Genomic DNA, 27,453 nt, shown 5'->3' with positions numbered 1-27,453 from the left:
ACGTCTCACTTTCTTAAGGTGCCATAAAACCCAGATTGTAACCGGCACTCGATTTGTTCCATTTGTTTGAGGTTGTGACTTCAAACTGAATAAACAGCTGGTCACTGAAAAGAGAGAGAGCGTGTGTCTCGTTTTGTTTGCAGTATTTAAATTTATTGTGAGTTTGCTCAAACGTTAGCCCTGCATCATCGCCTCGCCATGAGGCCCTGAGTCAAAGTCTACTTTCAAAAAATCTGTGGAGATGCACTAAACGAAGGTGGTGAACATGATGTTGGTATTTACTTAGTGCTGCTGTGCCTCCAGCCTCACAGAGCTCCTAGCATTATCATGAAACAGTTTCTAACCACAGGAAGTGATCGCTCATAAGCTGAGATTAAAATTGATGATGTCATTAGAAACCCTGGTGTCATCTGGACGCACCTGTGCAGCATTTGACACTGTAAGTGGATGAAAAAAAGCTCAAACATGTCTACATCCTGGTATCAAGCTGATACAAAGTTCCCTCCTCCGGCTTCATTCGGATCCAGACATGATTGATCAAGATGTTTAGGACCCTTTGGTAACTTCCCACCATCCAGGTGGGACAGCCGGCAGCTGCCGACGAACAGCCCTTTTTGGAAAGAGACGCAGAGGCCGCAGCTCTCGCATTGTGTGTTCACACTGTAAGTGCTACCTTCAAGAGGACTCTTCCTGAGCTTTGACAGCTGGGAGCGAGAGGGAGGATGGATGGAATTTAGATTTGAAGTGTGACGAGGGGTTGTAACGACAACATGCACTGAGAATGCAGCCGATGGCGAAAAGCGGGCTTATCTTTGCATGTGCACACAGGATTGACAGCAAAGTGAGGACTACCTTGCGAGACTAATAAAGGAATATTGAATTGAATTGAATTGAATTGAATTGAATTGAATTGAATTGAATTGAACTGAATTGAATTGAATCCAGTGTAGCTGTGTTGGATATCTAGGGTAGAGAACTATGAGCACAAACACCAAGCAATTTGCTGCAAATTTTTTGAATCCTGCAAAATAGAATTGTCTTTTTATAGATATAGATAGATAGATATAGAAGATATTTTTATAGTAACAAAACATGTTTGAAAAAAGCTCATGAGAACATAATTAAAAATTGTTTCAGTTCATTATTCCACAGCTGAGCCAACTTGAAGTTGCAGTCAAAGTTCAAAGGAGCAACACATGGCTGTGACGTGACATGAACAACTAATTGAGGTTTGTTAATAATGCCAACCTACCTCAAGCAGGGAAGCTCTCATGGTGTCCTCGGTGATATCTTCAATCTTGGCTTCAATGTCAGTGGTTGTTCCTATGAGGTGCTGGTAAAGCATCTCTGCCAAGAAGCGAGGACCCGGACCACCATGAACAGCAATCATCCTCCCAGCAAGAAAGTATTCATCATCTTTTGCAGCTTTAGATATTTTTTGTCAAATTAGTGCCACATTAACCAACAGTTGCCACGTTCTCATAAAGAAAATTATGAAACTCGAAATAATGTCATTACCTGCACTGTAAAACATGATAAATTTCCTGTCCTCTGGTCCATCAAAGATTCTGCGTGATCTTAGGCAGTTCATAAGAAGGGTCAGGAACTCACGCTTTCACTGAACCACAGCTGCTACAGCGGTTTCCTGCAGACATCAGAACCTGGGTGAGAGAACATGAACCAGAGGATGGTTTGACAGCAGCAAAGTTAGCCATGCAGTACCTTAATGCCAGAAGGGGGACCCCAGCATGACCCACCCACGGACACCAACACCAGGGACCATCGTTGCACCAGGGATGCTCCTCCAAAGAACTCTGAAGGTAATTGGGGAGGAGCAGGTTAAGAGTCACACAGCTCAGGCATGGACTAAAATTTTGGTGTGCTATCATTGTCAGCAACAGGGGCACAAGACCTCTGTATGTCCCCTAAAGAGACCAAAAATGACTGGTTTGTGTTATGTGACAGCCATGACGGTGGTGGGAAGTCCAGAACTGTGCAAGTTAAGGTTAATGGTGAAGCTCTGACTGCATTACTAGATTTGGGTAGCTCCATGTCTTTCATCAGGAAACAATGTGTGCCTTGTGTTGTTGACTACAGCCAGAGATGGGAAGTAACGACGTACAAGTAACGAAGTACTGTAACGAAGTACATTTTTTTGGTATCTGTACTTAACTGAGTATTTATTTTTCTGAGTACTTTTTTTTTCTGAGTACTTTTTACTTTTATCCGTTACATTTTAACACAAGTGTCTGTACTTTTTACTCCGTACATTTTCAAAACAGGCTCGTTACTTTTAATGCACGACAACGATTAAATCATTGAAATATCATTTAGACCAGAATAAAAACATCTCCGCAGGCTCCTCCAATCGTATGAAACATTACTCACGGTTCCATACATCCTAGCTTGTGATTGGCTCGCTGTCCATTGATCGTTCTTTTCATTGGCTACAGAGACTACCACCACGGACATGGTTTTCTCTGCCCGCAGGCTTTAGGTAGCGTGCTTGTTTTTTTCCATGCTAACTCACTTCAGTAACTTCAACGAGAGATTCGTTAATGTGAGGACTATGGAACCGAACCAGGCAGCAACATGTCCGACACAGAGGTGCAGGACAGTGAAGTGGCAGCGGTAAACCCTGACGACTCCACGTCGGAGGACGAGCCAGGTGGACGGGACGAACAGGCTACTGCCCAGAATTACCACCCATGGCCTTACTTGAAGGAAATGTTCACGGTTGTCGGCTCAAAAAAGGATTCCTGGCGAATGAACTGTGCAGACCCAAAGTCAGAGAGCTTCTCGCTTACAAGAATTCTCCGTCGAATTTGAAAAAACACATAAAGGTAAGCAAAGCAAAAAGCTAAGTGTTAACGTGACGTTATGCTAGTTTACAACTATGCTAGTTTAAAACTTTTTCATATGATATGGGTCGATAATTTTTCAGCATTTGAGCCACAAGACCACCTTTCATTTCATGAAACTTGGCCTCTTAGACCCAAATCTTGAGCTAAAAGAATGTCTTTGTTAATGTTTGATACGATTTGGTCCATAATTCCATTCTATAGCTTATTGATGTTGGAAGAGTGCAGACAGATGTTGATCAAAATAACAAGTGTAGACTTAACGTAAATTAAGTAATGCAGATGTTTGACAACAATTTAACTCTTTAATTAAGGCTCTATAACTTATTTATTTTTGCTTTTTTCTCACTTCTAGAGAATGCACAACAACCACATGGACAAATACTTGGAATTAACTTCCATCAAAAGAAAATCCTCCGAGCCAGAGAAAGGTGAAGGTCCCCCTGCCAAGCAGGTTTGTAATGGAAGTTTTTTATGTTACTTATTAAGATTCAGAGATCAGAAGATGCTCTCAGCACACCTATGTCTGGGATCAACCTATTCTTTATTTGTAGTCATCAGGTTACAGAGCCTGCCCCAGAGAGGCAACATGCCTCCTCCAGCCTCCCATTCAGTGTCACATAGGTCTTTTTATACAGGAGACATACATAAGTAACAGATGGCCAGTCCTTATAAGAGCATACTGTAGACACTTTAGTGGAAGATACAGTTTGGGATATTTTGCAAATGTATTGGTGAGACACAACTGTTATCAGTTCACATGAGTCTGCTTAGCTTCTAATAGGTGCTGTTCCCAAACTTTTTGAGAGTGGTATGCCATTGGGAATTGACTGTAAATATAGTCAGTTGTTATTTTATTTTTCCCCACCACAGGTTAAACTCTGGGAAACCAAGAAAGTGTCATAGAAGAGCGTGGATGATGCCATCATCACCTTTGTCATCCAAGGCCTGCAACCTCTGAGTGTCGTGGAACAACCAGGCTTCAAAAGTCTTGTACAGCACCTGCAGCCAGAGGTCAGTGTCATCTGCCGTGGTACCGTCAAAAACAGAGTGGTTAAAGCTACCCATGACATGAAGAAAAATCTGAAGGCTGCAATGTCTGAGGTACAGTTCATCGCTACAACAACAGACTGCTGGACAGCGCACAGAAGAGGATTCCTAGGTGTCACAGCCCATTGGTTGGACCCTCTGACAGTGAGACGATGCTCCGCTGCTCTCGCGTGCTGTCAGTTAGAAGGGTCTCATACCTTTGCAGTACTCGCTGCTGCCCTGAATAACATACACACGGAATACAACATCCAGGCGAAGGTGGTGTGCACAACAACTGACAATGGATCCAATTTCATAAAAGCATTCAAAATGTATGGGCATGATGAAAACAACAACGCAGGAGGACCACTCCAGGAGGCAAGTCAAACCAGAGGAGAGAGCAGTGATGAGGAAGAAGGTGAACCTGTCGAGACTGTTGACGTTGGAGGTATATTGGATGAAGATGATGGCCTGGAGTATCAACTGCCAAAGCATCATCGCTGTGCCTGCCACCTTCTTAACCTGGTTGCAACAGTTGATCTCTCTGCAGCAGATGCTGATCCAGTCTATAAGAGGCTCTCTCGCTCAACATTTGCAAAGTGCCAGAGTCTGTGGAACAAGACCAGTAGATCCACCCAGGCTGCAGAGATCATCGGAAAAAACTGCAAACTGCAACTCGTGAGGCCAGTCGAGACGAGATGGAATTCTCTCTTCTTCGCTGTTGAGAGGCTCGTAAGAATCATAAACGAACAAGGAGAAGAAGCCATTACATCTGTTTGCAGTGCACTAAAAATCCCCATGTGAGTACTACGGTTTTTTAAAACTGATTTACTGCATGAGGTAATATTATTCATCAATTCATATTTACCAATTAAGGTCAAATGATTTTGTGGTTAACATGTTTCCACTAACTCCACACATTCCTACTTTCTAGACTAAGTAATAGTAGTCACGTATGCTCATCCTTTTGGAAATATGTGCTTTTAGTTAGTAGTTTGACTTTTTGTAACCATTTATGCTTGTTTTTTACAGGTTGACTCCAGTGGAGATTGCGTTTCTGAGAGAATATGCCAAGACCATGAAACCAGTTGCGAAGGCCGGCAATATCCTACAGGGAGAGGCCAACGTGCAGATGGGATGGCTTTTACCTACAATAGCACTGCTCAAGGTGCGTGTCACTCCCCCTTTTCTACTCTGTACATGTAGTGTTTCTTATTTACTGTATGATATTTTCTTTTGGTCTTATTTATATAAAAAAAAAAATGCTATGTTGATATATAGCTGAAAAATGTTAAGCAGAGGGGAAGATGGGCAGAATAAAAAGGAGGTGGACAGAAATTGGGGATGATAAGATGGAGGAAGGTGATGGGTTTGTTTAAAAAGCATGTTGGTTTTTTTGTTACTCTAAATTTGTTTACAGCCAAGTTGTCTCTAAGACCTAATTTACACTGACGGCTACATCCAGCCTGAATCAGATCTGTACCATAGTTCAGACTGAACTCTGATTGGTATTAACATCACGTGACCATTAAAACCAGTCGGAATTCAGTCTGTTTGTGGCACAGATCTGATTCAGGCTGGTGGCTAGATTTGGCTGCTGCCTGCCAGTGTAATTGGGGAGGAAAGAGATGGGTGGAAAATAGAGGAAGGTGAGGGGTTTATGTTTACGAAGCACTTTTCTTTTTGTTTTTTTGCTCTTAAGTTCAATGCATTCTGTACACATGGCTGAAACACTTATTTACTGCACACATGTACTTGACTGTGCTGCTGTCTGATTAAAAATATAAACTTGATTTCAAGAGGTGGGTCTACTTTCCATGATACTTTACATCAGTTTGGAAACCAATCCTTGGCCAATGGCCAGTTTTAACTAAGATGTGTTTGGAGTTTAACGTTAAGACCTGAGGACCTGATTAAATGTTTGATCACATAAATGTCCTCTAAATCCTAACAGTCTTCTGAAAAAAAAACTAGGTTTCTATATCAGCACAAACCTGTTAGAAGATGCTCATAGTGCTGCGCCATGAGCTTGTAGATCTGTTATTTATGAAAGTGTAATGGTATAAGTGTTTAAAATCTAAAGTGATACAGATCAGGTCCTAACGGGTTAATAGCCTTCAAATTACCCATTATATGATGTGAGGTTAAGAGGTTACAGTTGGCTTTACACAGAAACGACTGGTAAAAAAAAATACTTTGTACTTTTACTCTAAAAGTACATTTCATAGACTGTACTTTTTACTTTTTACTTGAGTAATTATTTCAGTGAGTACTTTTACTTTTACCAAAGTCATTTTTTTTCACAAGTATTTGTACTTTTACTGAGTACAGAATGTGAGTACTTTTCCCATCTCTGACTACAGCCAACAAACCAATGTCTTATGTGTACATGGTGACTGCAAGCCAGAACCACTGGTTGAACTCACTGTAGAGGTGGATGAACAGAAATATTTGATGAAAGTGGGTGTGGTGGAGAATTTACCTGTGGAGATGCTCTTGGGGTGGGATTTGCCTGTCTTGTATGATCTCCTTGGTAATGGTAACAGTACTTGCAATGCTTCTGAACAGGTCAAAGACGAATTTCTCTTGTTTTGCTATGACACAGTCATAGACCTCTGGTGCTACACCTGGCACACACCACAACAGCAACCAAGACATCACCATATCACCCGGAGACGGATGGGCTGGTGATGGGAAGCCATACATCTACATGTAAATATCAGCAAATAAAAGCTGAAATTCTGAACTCATATTCATCTCTCAATCTTAAGCCCAAATGTCTTTAGTGAATAACAAAAACAAAGAAATTGGCCTTGCTGTTCCAATACTTTTGGAGGGGACTGTATAACATTGTAAATTGTTTTGGGGTTTTGTGTGTTTTTTGATATTTGCAGCATTTTTCTTTCGCATTTGTTTTGTGGGTTTGTAAGTTTTTGCTTCTGCTTCATTTCTGTGATTGCAGCGTTTTTCTGTTGCATTTGTTTTATGTGTTTGTGTGTTTTTGGTTTTGCATCACCGTATGGAAGAAATTCAACTAGCACCTATTCTTTAAGACACAAACAGTACATCTTACAATGATTTTTAAGAAATTCTTTCAAAGTCTAAAACGTTCAGTCACATTGAACAGCACATTTCCCCTCATTCTTTAGACTAGGAAGATTAGGATTTGAGATATTTCCCAACCAGTATGTAGTTTTTGCACCTTTTAAAAGATACTGTGTCTTCATTTCCTGTTGCTCTACGTCTGCACACGTACACGGAAATTCCCCCAGTGACCACAGCAACAAGCAGTATAAATGGCACAATCACCCAGGCTTTTGCTGATTAAAAACCAGAACAAAACCAAAAAACAGAATTGACAAGCATTAGCACCACGTAATGCTAATAATACTGTCATGTGGAATATATTTTTTCATTGGAACAAAAAGGCATGGCTTCCACTGAGTCACGTACCAGAGGCAGAGCCGGAGTTGGGCTGAATTTTCTTGCACTCTTTCTTGTGTTGGAAGTAGAGGTGCAATTTCTCACGATCTCTTCATCTTTTTCACACCTAGTTTAGAGGGAGGGGAAAAAAAAAAAGATGGATTTAAAGCATGAGGGGATTAAAATAAATTAGGCTATTTAGGAACACACTCCAATATGGAAATAAGTGAAATAAAAATGATTAAGCATCACGTGCGTGGCCTGCTTGGCTCGTACTGACTCACCTTAAACACTGCTTGCACCCCTCACACGCCTGGTCAGGAGCACAAAATACTCCCAATTTGCATTGACATTCCGTATCTTGAGTGAGTAAATGCCCTTACAATTTCCTGATCTGAGAAAGCAACATGAAAAAGACCTTTTTAAGTCGGAGTTTATGCTCAGAGCACTTTGAAAAGGTTGAAAATAGCTTTTTCTTCCACAGTCTTTCCAATCGATAGCGTAACACCGTCCATCAGAATTACCTGAGCGACACTGTGCACACTTGAAACACTGATTCAGACTGTTGCCACGCTCGGTGTATGTTCCATCGTCACATTCCTCACACGTCTCCTTCTCTCTTGCTGTGGTGCAAGGCGATATCATGCGTGTACCTATCACACACAAAAACATAACCCTAAAATACCAGTATATACCTACTTAATTGAGCTTTCAACTGAACCTATCACTCACTCACAGTCAAACTCAGAATCCGAATCAGAAAAAGCTTTATTTCCAAGTACAATTTTACACATACAAGGAATTTGTTTTGGTGAAGTTGGTGTATCACACCTCTACTGAAAATCAGCTATTAAAGAAGTACAAAATATAACAATATAAATATATATACACAAGTCTGTTTTTTTTTTTTTTTCCGGAAACACAGTCTGTTTTTTCAGAAAGAAGTCCAAGCTGAGCGTTAATGTAATGCATAGAGTTGTGTCTATGTCAATGTGACAAGATGAGGCAGAGGTGGAGTGTGAAGAGTGTCGGGGGGGTTCCGGGACTCGTTGAAAAGGCTGACAGCAGACGGGAAACAACTGTTCTTGTGGCGTGAGGTTTTGGTCTTGATGGACCGCAGCCTCCTGCCAGAGGGGAGTGACTCAAAGAGTTTGTGTCCGGGGTGAGAGGGATCAGCCACGATATTTCTGCATGCCTCAGGGTCCTGAAGGCGTACAGGTCCTGAACAGATGGGAGATTGCAGCCAATCACCTTCTCTGCAGACCGAATGACACGCTGCAGTGCGCCCTTGTCCTTGGCGGTGGCAGCAGCGTACCAGATGGTACCAGAACTCAACCTGCTTCATAGCTCTGGTGATAGTTTTTTCTGATTCAAGCTGCGGACAGAACTTTAGTCTCAGTGGACAAAATCAAGCATGGTTCCATGCTGGTTCCATGCATGGTTCCATTACCAGCTGCACAGTTTAAACAGCAGAGCACAGCACCGTTCAGGTACTCCAGGTTGTGTCAGTAAATAATCTGATATTTTATGGAGCAAATGATGAAATTAGAAGTAGCAAGTACTTCTTTCAGTAATTTTTTAAAAAACTAAAATGCTGGAATTCTCTGGATTTACCTTTTCAAATGGGGTTTTCTTTGTTTTAGACCATCATAAACTGGATATGTTTGGACCGCAAAAACAAGATATTTGAGTCACCTCAGAGTCTCAGGGATTGTGTTGGGCATTTTATAAATCAAATGCCTAATCAATCAATTGTGAAACTAATCAGTAGATTCACTGATAATGAATATAACCTTTACTTGCTGCCTCAGTCATTTGTTTTCGTTTCCTTTTGGTGCTTATCTTACATTTTACATGTCAGTGTAATGTTCAATCATTCATATTTGTGTCTGGTCCTTTAATGGCAGTCTAAAGTCCTTTACAAACACACCAGTTCTGCTCACAGGAAAATGGTTGTTTACCAAACACTTAAAAATATGAGTCAGTTTTCCATGAAAGCTTCCTTGTCTCACAAAAGATATTTAAGATGATGCAACACTTCTTAAGACCGTGCCAACCAATGTTCCACCATGATGTGTCTTTCTGGATAACGCTAAAAAAACATTTATAATTTCTTTACATTTTAAAATGACCTATTTCATGTGAAATATGACATTGATGTGTCGAAGATTAAGCTAATATTTTACACAGTAGACCAAGTTAGCGCCTGATAATAAAGGAAAAATATTTTTTTTGTCCTTCCTGGATAACGATATGTCCTCCCTGGATAACAAAGATATTCTGTTACCAAAGACATGTCCTCTGTTATCCAGAATGGACGTTAATCAATTCAGATTTGTATCAGTATTTGTAGCTTTTTAGACATTGATTTGATGTTGTATTGTTATACTTTTTATTATTATTCATAACAGCAATTGATTAATTAAATAAAAGAAGCAGTATTATGTATTTTTGAACTTTTGTGGTATTTTTTGTTATCTTTTTCAATGATAGCAACACAGGACATATTCATGGATGTTGTGAAGTCATTGCCCAAAAATGAGTATAGTTTTTGATGTTTAAGGGTCAGTTTTGTTCTTGCAGATGCCACTGTCTAATAAAGAAAGGCAAAGACTTTTCAGAGCCGGGAAGAATGCTGACCCACAAGCTAGGGCTGACTATCTCAAGAAAAAGAGAGCAAGGTATTGTGATTTAGTAATAAATTGTGTTACGACCCCTAGCTCGTGGTGGGAAAAGGGAAGCAACATAAACCAGTTGTAATTGGTTAAAGCAAAGTTATTTATTTTAAAGGTAAGGAAAATGATATGTGCAAACAAAAACCAGAGGCAACTCTAAAGAAAATGGGCCTGCGACTGCTGATAAATCAAAAAACAATCAAAACCAAACAAGGACTCTCTGGAGCTACACTAATTTAGCAAACAAACAAAAAAAAAAACATCCAAATTCAAAGCTAAGCCCAAGACATACAGCTGATGACAGAGGGAAAAAAGGGGGCGTGTATATAAACAGAATAAAACAGTCGCTCTATTCTTATTTTTGATACTTTTTTTTATTTGTCCTTTTTTTGTCTTTTCCTTTTTAAAGAAAAAAAAACCCGACTGTACAGAACTAAATCTATATGCCTATTCAGAGTTTTCCAACTCTACGCTTCTGTGATGGTAAAGAAAGAGAAAAGGGAAGAGAGCAAGGGATCCGTCAAAAATAATAATAATAATAATAATAAAAAACAAGTCAAATAATAAATCAATAAAACCTCCAACTTGACTCAAAAAGGGAATAAAAAACCTAATTGTTTGCTTCTTTTGACTAAAACCAAAACAAAGAAAAAAATTCCCTCCTCCCACACTGTCATTTATCTGTCAGAACTGACACTTTAACATATTGCCTTGTCTAAAATGACGTATTTTAGACTGGGCTACATAAAGATAGAAAGTAACTTAATTTTTAACCAATTTCATTTTTTTTCATTTGTTAAATCCTTATTCGTCTTTGACCCATGTACTTACCAAGATTTTACGGCTCCTAATTTGGAGATGCTCTCTCTCTCCAGTCCCAGAACCGCGCCCCCCCCCCCCCCCCCCCGTGAGTGTACCCGACCAATCCAGTGGCTCCAGCTGGTCTCTCCTCCCTCCATTCATCAGCGTCCTCTCCAATCCGGGCACGCGCGCACATTATAAAAAGTGTGTGCTGTCGACGCCCGGGTGCGGCTGTGATTTCAGTGATCAGTTCGCCTCGTCGTGCCTCTTTGAAAAAGTTGTAAAATTAGTACTGACAGTGTGTCTATAGTTTTGTTCGATTAATTGCACTGAGGCACTAGGTTTGGGAAGCTGGGCTATAGTTAGTTTATTTTGTTTTTCACACATCACCGTGCACCACACCACCGGCAATTTTTTTGTTTATGCGCATTAGGTTTATGGGTGGTGGTCCCCGTGTAATTTTTGGTTGAGGTAAGAAACAGGGCAGGCAGCTAAATTTCTTCTTTTTGTTGTTCTTTGTAGGCTAGTCAATTTTGGGGTGGAATTTAAGTTAGGCGTAGCTGTGTTTTGTTTGTTTTATGATTTGCCGCCACCCGCCGCCCTCTCCCTTGGTTATTTCTATATTTGGGTTTTGTTTGTTGTTGGTAATAATTGTTGTGGTGGTTTGGTTTTCATTAAACAGTAAACAGCATTCTGCTTTTTTAACATCACGGCACCATGTTGCTTCCCTTTTTCCCTAGCTTAATCCATCTAAGGGTTGTAACATAATTGGGGGCTCGTCCGGGATCTGTGGCCGTAACCTTAATCACCTCATAGCCTATTGGTGAGGCCTCAGGAACATCTCCCAGGAAGGTGTCTTGAGTGAAAACAGGTTTGTTGTCGTTCTGGTCAATGACATTCACGATAATATCCATAGGCTCTTCAGCATATTGTGAACCTTCTGCCACAGCATGAGCTTTAAACGTGTACTTGGCTTGTGCCTCTCGGTCCAGTGGTTGAGTGAGGTACAGATTACCAGTGTCCCTGTCCATAGTGAAGAGACCAACAGGTTCCTTATCAGCTCCTGGACCCTCAATGCTGTAATAAATCTTCTTTACTTTATCTTCATTAGAACGGATTTGAGACACTTTAAGGGGGTAGGGTCCTCTATCATTCTCAGCAACATTGATGTCAGGAATAACCCAGTCTCTCTTCCTCCTCCTCAGTCCTTCACTAGACACAGGGAAATGTAGAACGGGCACCTCCATGTCATTTGCAGAGTCCACTTCAACAAGGTGGTGCTGTTGGTTATGGTGTTTGTGGTCTCCATGGTGATGCTCAGCATTTTGGTTGTGATTCTCATGGCGATGCTCATGGTACAGTACCCTGACAGGAAGAGTAATTTTGCTACGTTGCGAATCCAAGGAATGGATGGAGAAATCCCTGTGTCCATCATGAAGAAAAACTGGTCTCTTTACCACCACGGTGCCATCTGTCTGTACCATGAAACGGGGGTCATCACTGATGAACAAAAATCTTGTGCGATCTGTGCAGTGAGTGAAGTCCACTTTGCCCAGTTTCATGCCTCTGTTCAGCTGCTTCCTGGCCACTTTGAAAATCAACACATCTGTTTGGAATTCTGGTGTACATGTTGGCTCCTCCGTCGCCACTAAGGCTGAGGCCTGAAAAGCGACGATTAACACAGCCAAACCCGCGAACCGAGCGGTCCCCATCTGCCTGTAAATCCTCTCTCAATAGTCCTTGCAATGAAACAAAAAGTTCAATCAATCAGAAATATATCCCTTCGCGACTCCTCTGCGGGGTTTTCAGTGTCACCCAGTAAGCTACAACGCAGGCTAAAATATCTGCACAAAATCCATAAATCAACACTGAGACTGATGATGTGGCTCTAGAACCCAATGAACAAAAAATAAACAAAAAAGCATCATTAGTCTTTAGCCTAGCAGTCAAACAGGGATCTTAAAGTCAGACAGGCAGAGCTTAAGCATTCAAAATGGGGAACTCCTGTACAAAAGAAACTCATTCTTGGCTCCTGAGCAATGGCTGTTTACTGTTTTGAGGAATGAACTGAAAGGTAAACCACAATCCCCTCACAGAAAAATATCTGTGGGACTATTGATATCTGGCTGACAGTTCCCTTAGGATGCATTTACATATCAGTTCATGCTTACATCAGTCGAACATTCACACAGCCATTTGTGCATCCACCTATCCTATCCATACTGTTCATTCTTTGGTACATTTAAAGCATGTCATCTTATTATTATTATTATTATTATTATCATCATCATTATTATTATTATTATTATTATTATCATCATCATTATTATTATTATTATTATTATTATTATTATTATTATTATTTATTTATTTATTTATTTATTTATTTATTTATTATTTGTTATTTATTTATTATTTATTATTTATTTTTTATTATGTTAATTATACACAATACTTGTTTTGATAACTTCGCAAAATGAAAAAAACTAAAAATTAGTGCTAGTGCTATTAGCGAGAGGTGACAGAGCTGTTTCATCCAACAGACAGTGAAGGTAACGTGACTCTACTGGAGATAGAAGTTACTGAACAGACTGAAGGCTGCTGAAGACTGCCTGGACCACAGCTTTCTGTCTGTCTGATGCTGTCAGTCACTGTGACACTGTGTTTTGGTGGCAACACAAGTTAGTTTCAGCGTCACTGTGGCTTCCCTTACGCATATGTCAGTGACATTTTAACCACAAAAAAATCTAATAGGCGAATCTCTCTGAGCGTCAGTCACCGAGTCCTTTCTGTTTTGTTTCCTCTGAACGGGTGCAAAGAACGTCTGAGGTCTCAATCCAGTGGCTGTTTGTGTAGGTGCGCATTTATAGGGGTCCAGTGTGTGAGCAGTGTGTGTGCTTGAGCATGGATATGTGTGTACTGAATATACTGTGTCTCGACTGAGTATTCAGAGTCTGCGTGTCTGTCTGAAAACATGTGTTTGTGCTCCAGCACACTGCAGCCTAAAGGCAGAACTCAGTAGCATCCTCAGGAACAGAGAGCTGACTGAATACCGCCAGACGTCTGCCGTTGACTTCACTGATGCCACCGCAGGGTTCAGAGCCAGCTGTAATGTAACGTCAGGTGACAAGTCTGTATGTCTCTGGTTCCATCTTTTCTACGTTGCGTCGTCATGTCTGTGGAAGTTGAATAAAAGTAACAAGCTATTTTTTACAATGTAAGGAGTGGAAAGTACAGATTTTTGCATTCAAATGTAGGGAGTAAAAGTAAAAAGTTGTCAAAAAAACAAACAATCAAGTAAAGTACAGATACCTGAAAAATCTACTTAAGTACAGTGACAAAGTATTTGTACTTCGTTACTTCCCACCTCTGGTTATCCAACACAGCAACCTGCTATAGGACTGCTACAGCAGCTGACTACAGTACAGATTCTGTCATCACTACCCAACTTTGGGGTTTTACCGGATACATTACTGTCACTACTGTACAAAAAATGAATCCTATCTTATTTTTACCTTGATTGAGAGTGGCATCAGAAGAAGTGGAGAGAAGTGGAAATGTCACCTCTGCCTCATGGTCGTCTTCAGCTGTGGTCTCTGTGGCTGAGCTGACAGTGGCAGACTCATCCTCATCACTTGATACGTCTGGTTCTTGTGAACAATCAACTTTTTCTGAAGTGACAATGTAAGAAAAGTACAAAAAAAAGAAACCTTAGAAATAGTAGCCTTAAGACAAAAACTCATAATGGACTTCCCGCATGACTTAAGTTACACATTTACACAAAGTGATTTCGTATATTAATATTGTACATAACATGATTATACACATTGCCTATGAGGAAAAATATGTAAACAATACTTGACAGACTACATTTGCATTCCTTCAATGTGAAACAGATTGTTACGATTCTTCATCATTATACTTAAATAACCAAATACAGTACAATGAGTACCTTACAGATAAAGAGCAGTGATGATGTATTTCTCATGGGACAAGAGCCATGGTGTACATCTAACCTTAATTGTACTAATATACACACATCCATACCTTCAGGGTCAATCTCAATGTCGTCAAGGGCTTGGCCTTTATTTTGCTCATTTTGGCGAGTTGTAGTGTTCCCTGTGGCAGGCGGTAATACTGCCTGTGCACACGAATGTCATGACCCAGAAAGTCTGCAAGTTGGTCTGATTCATTTTCTTGAAGATTAAGTACCTGAGACATTGTAGCTATGTGCTTTCGCAGCCTTGTTGATGTTAAGGCCTCTGGATTTTTAGCACCACTCTCCCTTGCAAACTTTTGGATGCATTCTCCCCCTCTGTAAGCAGACAAGGCACCTGGTCTAGCGAACATGTAAATGTTCTCTTTGAGGACTCCACACATCTCACGAGTTTCAGCTAGGAGCTCCATGGCTGAGAGCATTGATGGCTTTAGCAGCACAGGGACTCCTCTTCCTCGTTTTCCCCTGATTTCTACTCTGGTGAAGAAATCACACATCTTCTTCTCAAGAGGGGTGAGACAGGCTTCCATGTCCTTGTTGAGTTCTGACTTTTTCCTTGCCTTGAAAGGGGCCAACTCCATTCTTGACACCTCTCCTTCTCTTCTTCTGTTGAAAATGATCACCTGTGCCAGCGTCACTTTGGCTAGTGTTGCATAGCTGTTTGCAGAGGGAGAGAGTTTCAGCATTCTTTCAGCATCATCTTTAACCTTCTCCATGTGAGAGTCAGAGAACATTTGACATCTTCAGTGAAAGGTAAAATTGGGGGTGCATTCCACTTCAGCTCTTTCATAGTGGTTGTTGTGCCTCTGGTTATTAGTGCCTTCCATCTGAATTTTTTAATGGTCTTGAATTCGCGAGCATATTCCACCAGGCTGTCGTCCCTGTCAACTGTGGACAGATTATCAGTTTCTACCAGCTCACAAGGTACACCCGGACGGTGGCCAACTTTTAGGGCTAAGGAAGGTGTGCGAAATGTGTTGTTCTCTGTGTTGTACCCAGCCAACTCTTTCACTGCAGATATCACACTGTTGAAGCTGGATGGATAGATGAGTTCCTCTTCTTTCCGTAGAGGAGTTTTCTTCTGAGCAACTACTAATAGTCGCCCAAGATCTCGAAGTCTTTGTCTTATCAAGTCATGTCTGTTCTTTCTTGACCCATTTAGATCAAAGAGGTGTTGTCCAAACTGCAACAGAAGTTTGTCATTTTGGATCGTCCGAGTGACCTCTTCATAGCTCATGCAGGAAATCACACTCTTCGAGCCCTCACTAATCTCTTGAACAACAGCAGTTTTAAGGGCACATTTGGATCGAACTCGCTGCTTCCCAGTCTTGGATTCATTATTGGTTTCTCCCCGTCCTGGACAGATTTTCATGTGCTTCCACAAAGTTCTCTTGGCATAGAGTCCTTGACAATGAAAACAATGAATAAACTCAACAGCAGATCTAGCTTTTCGAGGTCTGTAGCAGGCCTGGAGCTCTCCAGCTCCCTTACTTACATGAGCATTATGGGCAAAGTTTCCACGCCGTCTCAGAATATTTAACGCATTGCGTCTCTCTTTTGAGTTCTTTGGATATACAAATGCTCGGCAACCTCTTTCCGTCTACCTTTCTGTGCACAGCTTCCAGGTGTCATGCAATTTTTGAAGAAGGCTTGAGGCAACAGAGACAGTAGTTTCTTTTGTTATACACTTGACGACTTCCAGACTTCGAGGGAGGGCATACTTTGATTGAGTCAGAAAAATGTTGGACTCTGCTTTTCTTTGGAGTGTTCGACTTGCTCTTCTCCAAATGAGGAGATGAGCTCTTTCTCTTCCTTGGAGTGCTGGAGTTCCTTTTCTCAGGGCTGTCTCTGGTTGGGTTTTTTTTTTTACAGGAGTTTCAGAATCAATGGCTTGGCTTGCTGAAGAAAAAAGGGCATCTTGCAGAGATAGCAGAGAAACTTCCTTCAGAGTCTGGAACATAGTCTGAATCATTACAGTCTGTGTGATTTTTCCCGATATGCAGGGGCCTTGAGGAAAAAAAATGCAAAGGTTATTGCGCTGTGTAGATGAACTGCACTTTTATTACATAAACTTTCTCTCTTTTAGCTGTATATGAGAAAAACAAGGTACATTTAGCAAATTTTACTTAAATAAAAGAGATAATTCACACATCAAATTGTACACTACTGTTACGACTCAGGGTGCAACAGTACAGGTGTTTATCCTTCACCAAGTGAATATAGACATTGTGGTCTGGTGTACACATTCCTACGACCAATACACTCGGCTGTCAAATAGCAAGAGAATTTGTGAGATCGTTATCATTCTAATCCATACTCCTCACGAGTAAATTCCAGTAACGCACCTCAAAGCTGTTTTCCAGCCATTTTTAATGTAAAAAGCAAAAGATGACACAATTAAATGAATACAAAGAAGACAACATTTTTGCACTATTGCTAATTCATGAGACAGTGGAGCTGGAGGACCCACCCACTGCTTTTAAATCAGCTCTAAGGGTTAGGATGCTGTGCTGGCATTGTTTGTTTGTTTTTTTTGTTTTATTTAGTTTGCATAAAAATCTGACACATGCGAGAGTACGCTCACTGCTTAATGCATTCCCAAACAAGGTGAAGCAGCTTTTTGTTTCTATGCTCTCCACCTTTTTGAAGACTTTACGTTTGCTAAATTTAAACCAATAATCTTCAGTTGATAGTTAAAGCAGGGCTTAAATCATTTCTGTTTTCCATGGCTTTAGCTAAGTTTGGTATCAGCCTCTATAATCTGTAGCCATTTGCTTGGTCTTGTTATTGTATTTAAAAGGCAATTTATTTAATGAAACATTTTTAAAAATTTGTGCTTTGTTTTATTGTCTTTTTAAATCAAATTTTAAAAAATCTCATTTTTAAGTAGGTCAAAAACACTAACTGCACTGCTGTCAGTTAAACAACATTAATGAACCAAACTCATTCTGAACCGTGATCCCTGTGTCGAGGTACGCGCCAAACTGTGACTTCTGTATACTGTTTACACCTTTACTTATTATTGCAGGAAAATACCTTTCTCTGTCTTAATGACTTCCATTTGGAGTCATCCGCTGAAAAATCCTCAGAATTCTGACAAGCTGACGATGATGATGATGATGAACACATAACAGGAGCTCTTGTCTGACAAACAAAAAGGATAAAAGCATTCCAGTATGAATAAACCTTGTATAAAACAATAGGCAACACAGACCTTTAAAAGTAAGAGTTAGTGATAGTGGTGTTTTGGGGGCATGATTTATGACCATTTCCATTCACTATCACAAAGATGAATAACACTTCGATCCTCATCGCGGATAATAACATTATGGAAATAAAGAAGAAAGTTTATTTCTGAACAGCATTATGAAAATCGACCAAATAGTGATAATTAGAACTATGTTTTTATTAATGATGCCAAATGATAACACTGATGTTATCCATATTGTGGAAAACTGCTGAAAACCAAATAACAAGCTAATGTTAAAATGCAGTAGTGTCACCTTTGTTGTTGCTGCTGGCTCTCCACTGTCCACTATATCACCGGCCAGAGTTGATTCACCCGCCGATGAAGCATCTGATGAGGTTAGTGGCTAAAAAGACAAACCAAACTTTCTATTTGCAGTATTCAAATTCAGTTTGCATTTACAAAAAGGCAGATGTATAGCAACCCTTTCACTGCTATAATAATGCTCAATTAATTAAGAACATGTGAGTAATTGTAAACATTGGCCCCAGTCTGTTGTGAACATACTTGAATATCATCATACTCGTCCTCAATGGCATCATCCAAGGGAGACTGTGAAGTCAGCTGAAGAAAAGATGAGAAAATCAACTAAAGCAAACATGATACTCTATTCAAGTACAATAACAAAACTTTCAGTAATATTAAACCAATTGTTCTAAAAATTAAAATTTTGATAATGCCTTACTCTTACTAATGTGTAAAAGCCAGGAAGTCATAAAAGAAGGCACGGTATCCTGTCTCTTTAATTCTGTATTTCTATAGCTGACGTAGCTATAAACATGCAATGCATTAAGTGAGGAAGCTGCATTGCATTTACAGCCATGGTTTGCAAAACCATGCATCTGCTGGCAGATGGAAAATAAAGTGCACTAGAAAGAAATAGATTAACAAACATAAAATATTCATCTAAACATTCCACAAATCTCCTGCTGGTAATTTCTTTACATAGTTGTCCTAATTTCAATATTTTGTGCCAGAGGTATTTCACCAATTTGGAATTGGGGCCCGAAAATAAAAATGTCACCAGTTCACGGACCAAAGACTTTTAATTTCCAAATGTTTTCTCGATCGATGCTTATGCGTGTTCAAGTGTTCAATCCAAGTAGCTTTTTTTTTTTTTTAAATTAATTCAGCCCTATTCCCCATATTTGCAGCTGTCATCAGCTACTCACGGTACAGAGAGACATGTCTGATTAGGAGGTTAAGTTGATTTAACTGAATAAGTACCTATACCTTCAAATTTACTTTTATATTTGGTCATTAAACATTTAATTGCAAATATTTCAGCAGAATTTTGAAATCATCACTTCAAGTTCAATTCCCTTGCACACACAGGATGTCCAATACTGCTGGGTTTGCAGTGAATCTCCTAGTAATACACATGATGAAAAGAGTTGGGCAGACAGCAATGTTCACATTACTTACAAGAGCATCCCGTTCTGCCAGTTCCCGAGCCAGCCGTGCACGCTTTAACAGAATCGCGGTGTGTCGTCTTTCTTCAGCATTTCGCTGCTCCTCTGCAATTTTGTGTCGATTGAAGCATTCCTCATGGTGCTTTCTCAGTTTGGCCATTCGAGACTATGAGGACAGCAATTAAACTAGATAAGACCTTGTTGAGCAAAGCAAACATTACCTGGAAACAAGACACTTTACAGTCAAAAATGTGCAATAGTGTAATAGTGATTACATTGAAAGATGAAAAGTGGCTGTTATTTGCCCCTGGATTGCTGCTGTTGAAGTTGATCTTATCTTCCATTACAGATGTATCCACAGGACCAGATGACAGCTAAAAGACAAAAAGCATATATGTGTGCATGTGAGTGAACACTCTTTGACCAATGTGAAAATGTATCAAACCTTAGACCCTATGCACTATGTGTAGGAAAAAAAAAATGGTGGTTTCAGGTTGACGACATAAGTTGGTATAAGTTTGATTCTAGAATATTGTACTGCATTGCTGATAATGAATTGCAATGTTTTGATATCCTGCAATCTGCACGTTCACACTTGTATTGAATGCTCATTAAATTAAGTTCAAGAAACAATTTTACTAGGTAGCCTGCTTATCCATGGTAGATGCACACGAGCAAGGAAAGCGGACCTAATCAAAAAACATCTGAGCAAGTACACATGATCAGGCGGGTAAAACACTCGACTGCTGAAATGCTTCTGAAACACTGCTGGTGAGAACAAAACCGTGGCGCAGCTGCGACAACAAACCTGCGGGCTCATGTATTCAGATGAATTTAAAATGACCAGTAAAACTTGATTTTTTGAAAAACTGACAGCCCTTATAGGACCACATGTAGTGGAACAATCAAGTCTGTATAAACCTAGTTTAAAAAAAAAAAAAAATCTTTGATCAGCATTTTCAAATATGAAGCTATTTAGTGGCCTTTATGTCAAGTCTGGGAACATTTTAACTGCTCAGTGTTAACAGACGTTCAGCCAAGTTAAACTTAGTTTAGTTCGTCAGTCGAGCCATACTTTTGGGGTCGTTCAACAAACGCACACACACTTGCTACCCAGACCTAATTGGAGACGTCCCGCTAGATGAAACCTTTACACACCAGTTTATCAGTCCGGCCAAACTTGTAGTGTGGTAACTAACAGACAGAGTCCATCCCAACAGCAGACATGAGAAGTACTTACAGACACAGACTACTTGGGCTGCTCTAAGAGTGTGCTGGGAGGTCATCCATACTCACTGACCCACTATATACAACACAGATAACCAATACTGTCTAACCTCTGACAGATTAAGTAGTGTGTTATAATCTGGCTCCTACCTGAGGTCTGCCAGTCTCATCCACAGTCTGCTCAGTGACATCAGGTGATGATCTCTGCTGGAAACAGAAACAGGATACAATTTAAGAAACCAACAAGACTTCAAGTTTGGACTTAATGCATCAAAAACTGGATACCACCCAACTCCAGGACGCATCATGGAAAAGCATGTTACATTCGTACTCAACAACCAAAACAAATGTTATCACAATTTAACCTTACATAATATTTTCATCATTTGAAAGGAAGAGTAGAACATTTGTTAAATTGGTCCATATTCAATTATCCATGATATGCTGGTGTACCTGCTTGCGCCAAGGCCAGTCTGCATCCCCGTAGTTGTAAGTTACTTCTTCACCTGGGGTAATGTCTTTTATTGCAAACATGCATAGATGTGGCATCCCACCAATATCAGTAGTTTTCATCTTGCAGTTAGGCTTTTTGTTGTCATCGTTCACAAGCCTTCCAAGCGACTTGTCTTCAACTGATGCATCAAGACTTAAGAAAAAGAACAATAAAGTTCAGAGTTAAAGTTGCTTACTTGGTTTGTATACAGTGTTCGGCATAGTAAGACAGTTAAAAATATCACGGAAAATTTGGATAAAGAAAGACTGGAGAGAAGGGAAAGTTTAATTCAACAGCTGAGCAAGCCATTGAAGTATGATATGAAGCTAGAGCTGGGCGAAAAATAGAGAATATCTCTGCAACTACCACACCTATATGAATAAATCCTGGTATCAAAACAAAGGTAACCCTTGTGGGGTTATTGTAGTGGTGAAAGCATCACAATATCTGTTACTGGGGCTGATTAAATGAAGATTTACACTATATTTCAATTTTCGCCTGACACAATGTACTTTAATTAGAGTGAATATCCCTTTTATATGAGGCCAGTGAAGGCATGGAACTCTAGAATTCAAGTGCTCGTGAAGCACCCATGCTCTGTGCCGAGTATCCCTGCAATACTCTACATGAAATGCTCCTGTTAGTAACATATTCATCAGTGGTTTCTGTTGGAATTTTTTTATTTAAATTGCATGGGAAAAGGGGGAAAAACTACCAATGTCATGCATTCCTACTGATTACACATGCAAGGAAGGGGCACATTCACTCCTACTTACCAATAGCTTTTCCCTTTCCACTTAAAATCAAACAGGAACACTGCTTCTGTGTCATCATAGTGCCTCCAATGAAGGGGGCTGTCCTGTTTGAGAAGGTTGCCACAGTATTCAAGCACAAAATCTCCTTTTCTGAAAGCCTCAGTAGCAAAAACACCCCGACCTTTAAAATAAGGAAAAAGCAAACACCATATCAACATTTTTCATCTACTACAGCAGCATGCCATATTTTAAATCAGAGGCTATTGTTCTGAAAGCTACAGCAAAGCTGTGCAACAATATTGTGTCAGAGCAGTGGTTTCCAAATGGTGGGCCATCAGAAAAGTCCTGGTGTGCCTTGGAAGTTTTCAAAACCAGAGTATTACTAAATTCACAATTATACAAGTAATGAATAGAAGTGTGGACATTTTTTGATTACAAGATGCATCATAATGCAGACATGAAGACTCTGCATTGATATAGAGACAGGGCATGACCTTGTAGCAGGGAAAAAATACAGGGTGGGCAGCAGCATCGGGTGAAGTTATTTCTCTGAGCATTTGATTCATTAATACAAGTATGTCAGAAACTTTAACCAAATATTACCAAAATGGCTCAAAAATACTGCATAATCCAGCTCTCCCAATCCACATAGCCTGTACAAAGTTACCATTAAAAAATGAGATATGCATCAGATGCAGTGCTGACAAAAAACATTAGATAAATCAAAAATATGAAAACTAACCTTTTTGCAGATTGATAAAATGCTCTTTGAGTCCAGCCTTATCAGTTTTCAACTGAATGTGTTGCTCTGCATCATGTTGTGGAGTGACTCGTTTCCTCTTCCTCACTCTCTCCATTGTACTTCCAATGCAGGGCTGGGCGATAAAACGATAACGATATGTCCCGCGATAGACACGTAATCAATATCAATAAAAAATGCGTTCGATAGAACACTCGATCATTTTTTTTCTTCGTTGGAAGAAACCACAAGTTGCGAAGCAAGGTTGGTTGCATGAACAAAGGCACTCGCTCGCAGGTAACCGAGCAACGTAGGGAGTGATCACTGATCAGTGGGAGTGACACGCTAACAACCAATCATTTAGCACTATCAAGTTCGGTTGCGCCATCGCATTGTCTCGTGTTTGATTCTTAGCGAGGAGTGAGATAGGTAGAAAGTGAGCGCTGCAGCGAGCAAAGAAATTGTCGATAAAACAGGGAAAGTCAGCTCACCAGTATGGCAGTTTTTTAGATTTTATAAGTCGGACTGTAGTCAGACCAATGTGGTCTGTAAAGTATGCAAGACCGTCGTCCCCACCAAGACCGGTTAATACCACAAACTTGTTTAACCACCTTAGCCGCGCTCACCCTTCGGAGCGCAGCCGTATTCACCAACGTCCAACAACATCCGTACCGCAGCACCACCGCACAAGCAGCAGACCACCATGCAGACAAATCATCTAAAAGGCACAAAGACATAACGGAGGCAGTGGTATCATATAGATAAAGACATGCTCCCGCTGAACACTGTGGAGAAGACAGCTTATAAAAATCTCTTACATGTGTTTTGTTTTTTTTTGTTTTTTTTTAAGCACACTTGCAATAAAAATATAATTGATATAATTGAGTAGCTCGCGTATGTTTAGAGTAAGAGTTACTAAAGTTATTCATGTGTCAAGGCTGGTTTTATAGTTCAATCAGTGTTACTGTCTGTCATGTTTGTTTTTTTGTATGTTACAGATGTCGTCTACCTGAGTTTCTGATGTGTTTACAAAATGCTGCACATATTTGAAAACATTTTATTCACCAGAAGGTGAATCAGCTCGTGAACTTCCTGGTACTAAACCTGTAGAAAAAAAGTTCTCAGGTTTCTCTCTGTTTACATTTTTACACTTTTATTTACATTTATTATTTGACCGTTTTCCATGGTCGTGTTGACATTTCCTTTCCTTTCTGCCTTGATAGCTGAGGGGATTATAATCAGAGGAAGGTTAAATTTAAAATAAATATGTTTAAATTTAATGTATTTTTCTCCTGGTCCTTATTTTAAATAAGTCATAAAAAATATCAATAATTATCGACGTCGACCGATATAAAACACTTATATCGTGATACAGTTTTCAGCCATATCGTCCAGCCCTATTCCAATTTGAGCCATCTCATCTCATGAGAAGAGACTTTTATCTATGAGAGTCACCAAAATTAGTTAACAGATTCTCAGTTAACTAACATGTACCATTCATTAGTTTCGTAAATGCTTGGACATAATTTTGTATTGATGCCTTACCTAAACACTAATGCAGACTATCAACCCTCATAATAAAAACCTCTTAAAAAGCAAATGCAATGTGTAGGTCATTTAATTATTAGCCTAATCTATCAAACACACTGTTTATTTGTATTATACACACAAGATGAGTATAGTTATTTATAGATTCCCTTTAAAATCTGATGATGTACAGTCCTGGAACACAATTTTTGATTTAATCATTTGAACAATGTGTTTTCATTACAATACACTGAACACATTGACTTATATCGTGGTTTAAACCATAACTGATTGAAAATCTCAGTGCAAAACCCTCCAAGGAATAACGTTAAATAGCGGATCATTCTTGCCACAGTAAAATTCAATAACTCATCTCCTCCTCAAAAGACTGTATTAGTTTTTATCATAAACTGTAACGACGTTCACAAAAAAAAAAGCTCACCAAGACCAGAGCTAATCTGATCAGTATACCCCTCAACTAATCTGCGCACTTTTTTCCCCAAAACTAATTAGTGCACCTACGTCTGTCACTCACTCTGCTAGCTTACCTTACCATTAGCCTGCATAGCGCCGCTATGATAATGCTACGTTAGCATCGTTAGCGACGTTAGCGTCATTAGCATCAGGGCTAAAATGTCCGGTCGTCTGCACCAATTCAACAGAAACTCGGAAGCGGCACATTTTAACTGATGTCACAGTGATTACACACATGTTGCCACACTGCACAAAAGCCTGCTATTCCAATAAAATGGTTTGCCTACCTTAAAAGCTAACTCCTTCGTAGCATCCTGCTGTCATTCCGTCCGACATTGAACATGTCGCGTGCGCAGGGCTGCCAGTAAGACACACCCTTCCTGTCGGGAGTCGGGGATGGGCTGTGGTGCGCGATTTCACAAAATTTAGCTTTGCTTATTGGAGGTGGTGTTGATCTTTGCGGTCATGTGTGGATTGAATTGTGCATTATATGGGTGTTACACTTTAGTCAATGGTGACTATCTGGTGACTTATTTATGGTACAAGTCACCACAGTGCAGACCTTACTATAAAGATATTATAATTAGGCTATGATAATAATTGTTCTTATTCTGCTTCGAAGATGAAAGGAAGAAAAAGAAAATTAATTTATATGAACTAACGAATAAAATCCCTTTGTATCATATTATTCATACAGTGGGTTATTTTCTCAGGTTTCTGTGTTTCAACAACCATGCACTCCACCAATGCAACAATGATAAATAAATGCAAAATGAACCAAAATCTACACATAAAACGATGTTTATTTTCATAAAGCAGGAAGGTCAGTAAGTTAATTCACTCTGATCATTTGTGTATCAACAAAAGGCTGCACATGCGCAAGGCTACCTCATTTTAAACTATCTTAAAATGGTTGTTGGTGGGCATGCGGGTCCAGAGAAGATCTATGTAGGCTAACTAGCAATAGCAAGCTATCAACATAGTTTGCTCCATTGATGGTTCATACAGACAGAGACAAGTCAATTTCAGTATCTTGCAGAAAAAAAATCAGCAAAGTCATAAATGGAGCTATGGTTCTAAGATCATAATTTGTCTCAAAAAGAACAATGATTTATTTATTTTGTATTAGAGATCAAAATGCTTTATGCAAGTATCGTCATTTTTAACAGAAATGCAACTTTGTCCATAAAAGTTGAGTGTAGATTTGAAAATATGGCTACATAATATATTATTATATATTAAGATATTTGTTCAACAACTGAACTTTTCCACATTTTGTCACGTTACAACCACAAACATAAATATATTTTATTGGAATTTTATGATTTTATTTTATTTTATTTTTTACAAATAAAAAACTGCAAATTGCAGTGTTCAAAGTACTCAGCCCCCCTGAGTCCCCCTTGAGTGGAACCGCCTATTGCTGCAGTTACAGCTGCAGATCTTTTGGGGTATGTCTCTACCAGCGTTGCACATCTAGAGACTGAAATTTTTGCCCATTCTTCTTTGCAAAACAGCTCAAGCTCAGTCAGATTAGATGGAGAGCGTTTGGGAACGGCAGTTTTCAGATCTTGCCACAGATGATTGATTGGATTTAGGACTGGACTTTGACTGGGCCATTCTAACACATGAATAGGTTTTGTTTTAAACCATTCCATTGTAGCTCTGGCTTTATGTTTAGGGTCGTTCTCCTGCTCGAAGGTGAACGTCCGCCCCAGTCTCAAGTCTTATGCAGACTCCAACAGGGTTTTCTTCCCAGATTGCCCAGCCTTTGGCTCCATCCATCTTCCCATCAACTCTGACCATCTTCCCTGTCCCTGCTGAAGAGAAGCACCCCCAGAGCATGATGCTGCCACCACCATGACAGTGGGGATGGTGTGTTCAGAGTCATGTGCAGTGTTAGTTTTTTCCACACATAGTGTTTTGCATCTGGGCCAAAAAGTTCAGGACTTCTTATGGTTTTCTTTTAACATTGGCTTTCTTCTTGCCACTCTTCCATAAAGGTCACATTTGTGCAGTGCACGATTAATAGTTTTCGTGTGGACAGATTGCCCCACCTGAGCTGTAAATCTCTGCAGTTCATCCAGAGTCACCATGGGCCTCTTGGCTGCATCTTTGATCAGTGCTCTCCTTGTTCGGCCTGCAAGTTTAGGTGGACGGCCGTGTCTTGGTAGGTTTGCAGTTGTGCCGTACAATTTCCATCTCCGGATGGATGATAGATTGAACAGTGCTCCGTGAGATGTTCAAAGCTTTGGAAATCTTTTTTTTTAGCCTAATCCTGCTTTAAACTTCTCCACAACTTTATCCCTGACCTGTCTGGTTTGCTGCCTGGACTTCACAATGCTGTTTGCTCCCCAGTTTTCTTTTAACAAACCTCTGAGGCCGTCACAGAGCAGCTGTATTTGTACTGAGATTAGATTACAAACAGGTGGACTCTACATGCGATCATTCAGCAATCATCAGGCAACTTTTGAAGGCAATTGATTGCACTCAGAGAAAAGGGGGCTGAATGCTTTTGCACACTGCACTTTTCAGTTTTTTATTTGTTAAAAAAATAATAAAATCATGTATAGTTTTCTTTCTGCTTCACAATTGTGTGCCACTTTGTGTTGGTCTTTCACATAAAATTCCAATAAAATATATTTATGTTTGTTGTTGTAACGTGACAAAATGTGGAAGGGTTCAAGGGATATGAATACTTTTGAAAGCCACTGTATGTCACACTGAGAGCAAAGGGGTGAACCCAAGGGCACAGCGGACGCAGGCTACCCGGGGGACACGTCCGCCACACTT

The 27,453-nt window shown here is 39.9% G+C and overlaps 1 protein-coding gene across 3 annotated transcripts in view; it reads left to right on the top strand.

The window, feature by feature from the left end:
- The first annotated feature begins 2,442 nt into the window (after positions 1-2,442).
- The window catches only part of LOC143316072 (NACHT, LRR and PYD domains-containing protein 3-like), a 165,425-nt gene continuing 140,414 nt past the window's right edge, over positions 2,443-27,453 (top strand). The window contains exons 1-4 of one of the 3 annotated variants that reach the window (XR_013076232.1): positions 2,443-2,843; positions 3,217-3,315; positions 3,735-4,690; positions 4,923-5,058. The gene's annotated coding sequence lies outside the window, so the exon portion shown is untranslated. The remainder of the gene's footprint in view (positions 2,844-3,216; positions 3,316-3,734; positions 4,691-4,922; positions 5,059-27,453) is intronic. The other 2 variants (XR_013076233.1, XM_076723786.1) reach the window with 2 other exon arrangements.

The sequence above is a fragment of the Chaetodon auriga genome, chromosome 23, assembly GCF_051107435.1.
Source record: "Chaetodon auriga isolate fChaAug3 chromosome 23, fChaAug3.hap1, whole genome shotgun sequence".
In the NCBI taxonomy this organism is placed as follows: Eukaryota; Metazoa; Chordata; class Actinopteri; order Chaetodontiformes; family Chaetodontidae; genus Chaetodon; species Chaetodon auriga.
Note: the sequence above shows the minus strand (reverse complement) of the source record. Positions and strands in the feature narration are given on the sequence as shown.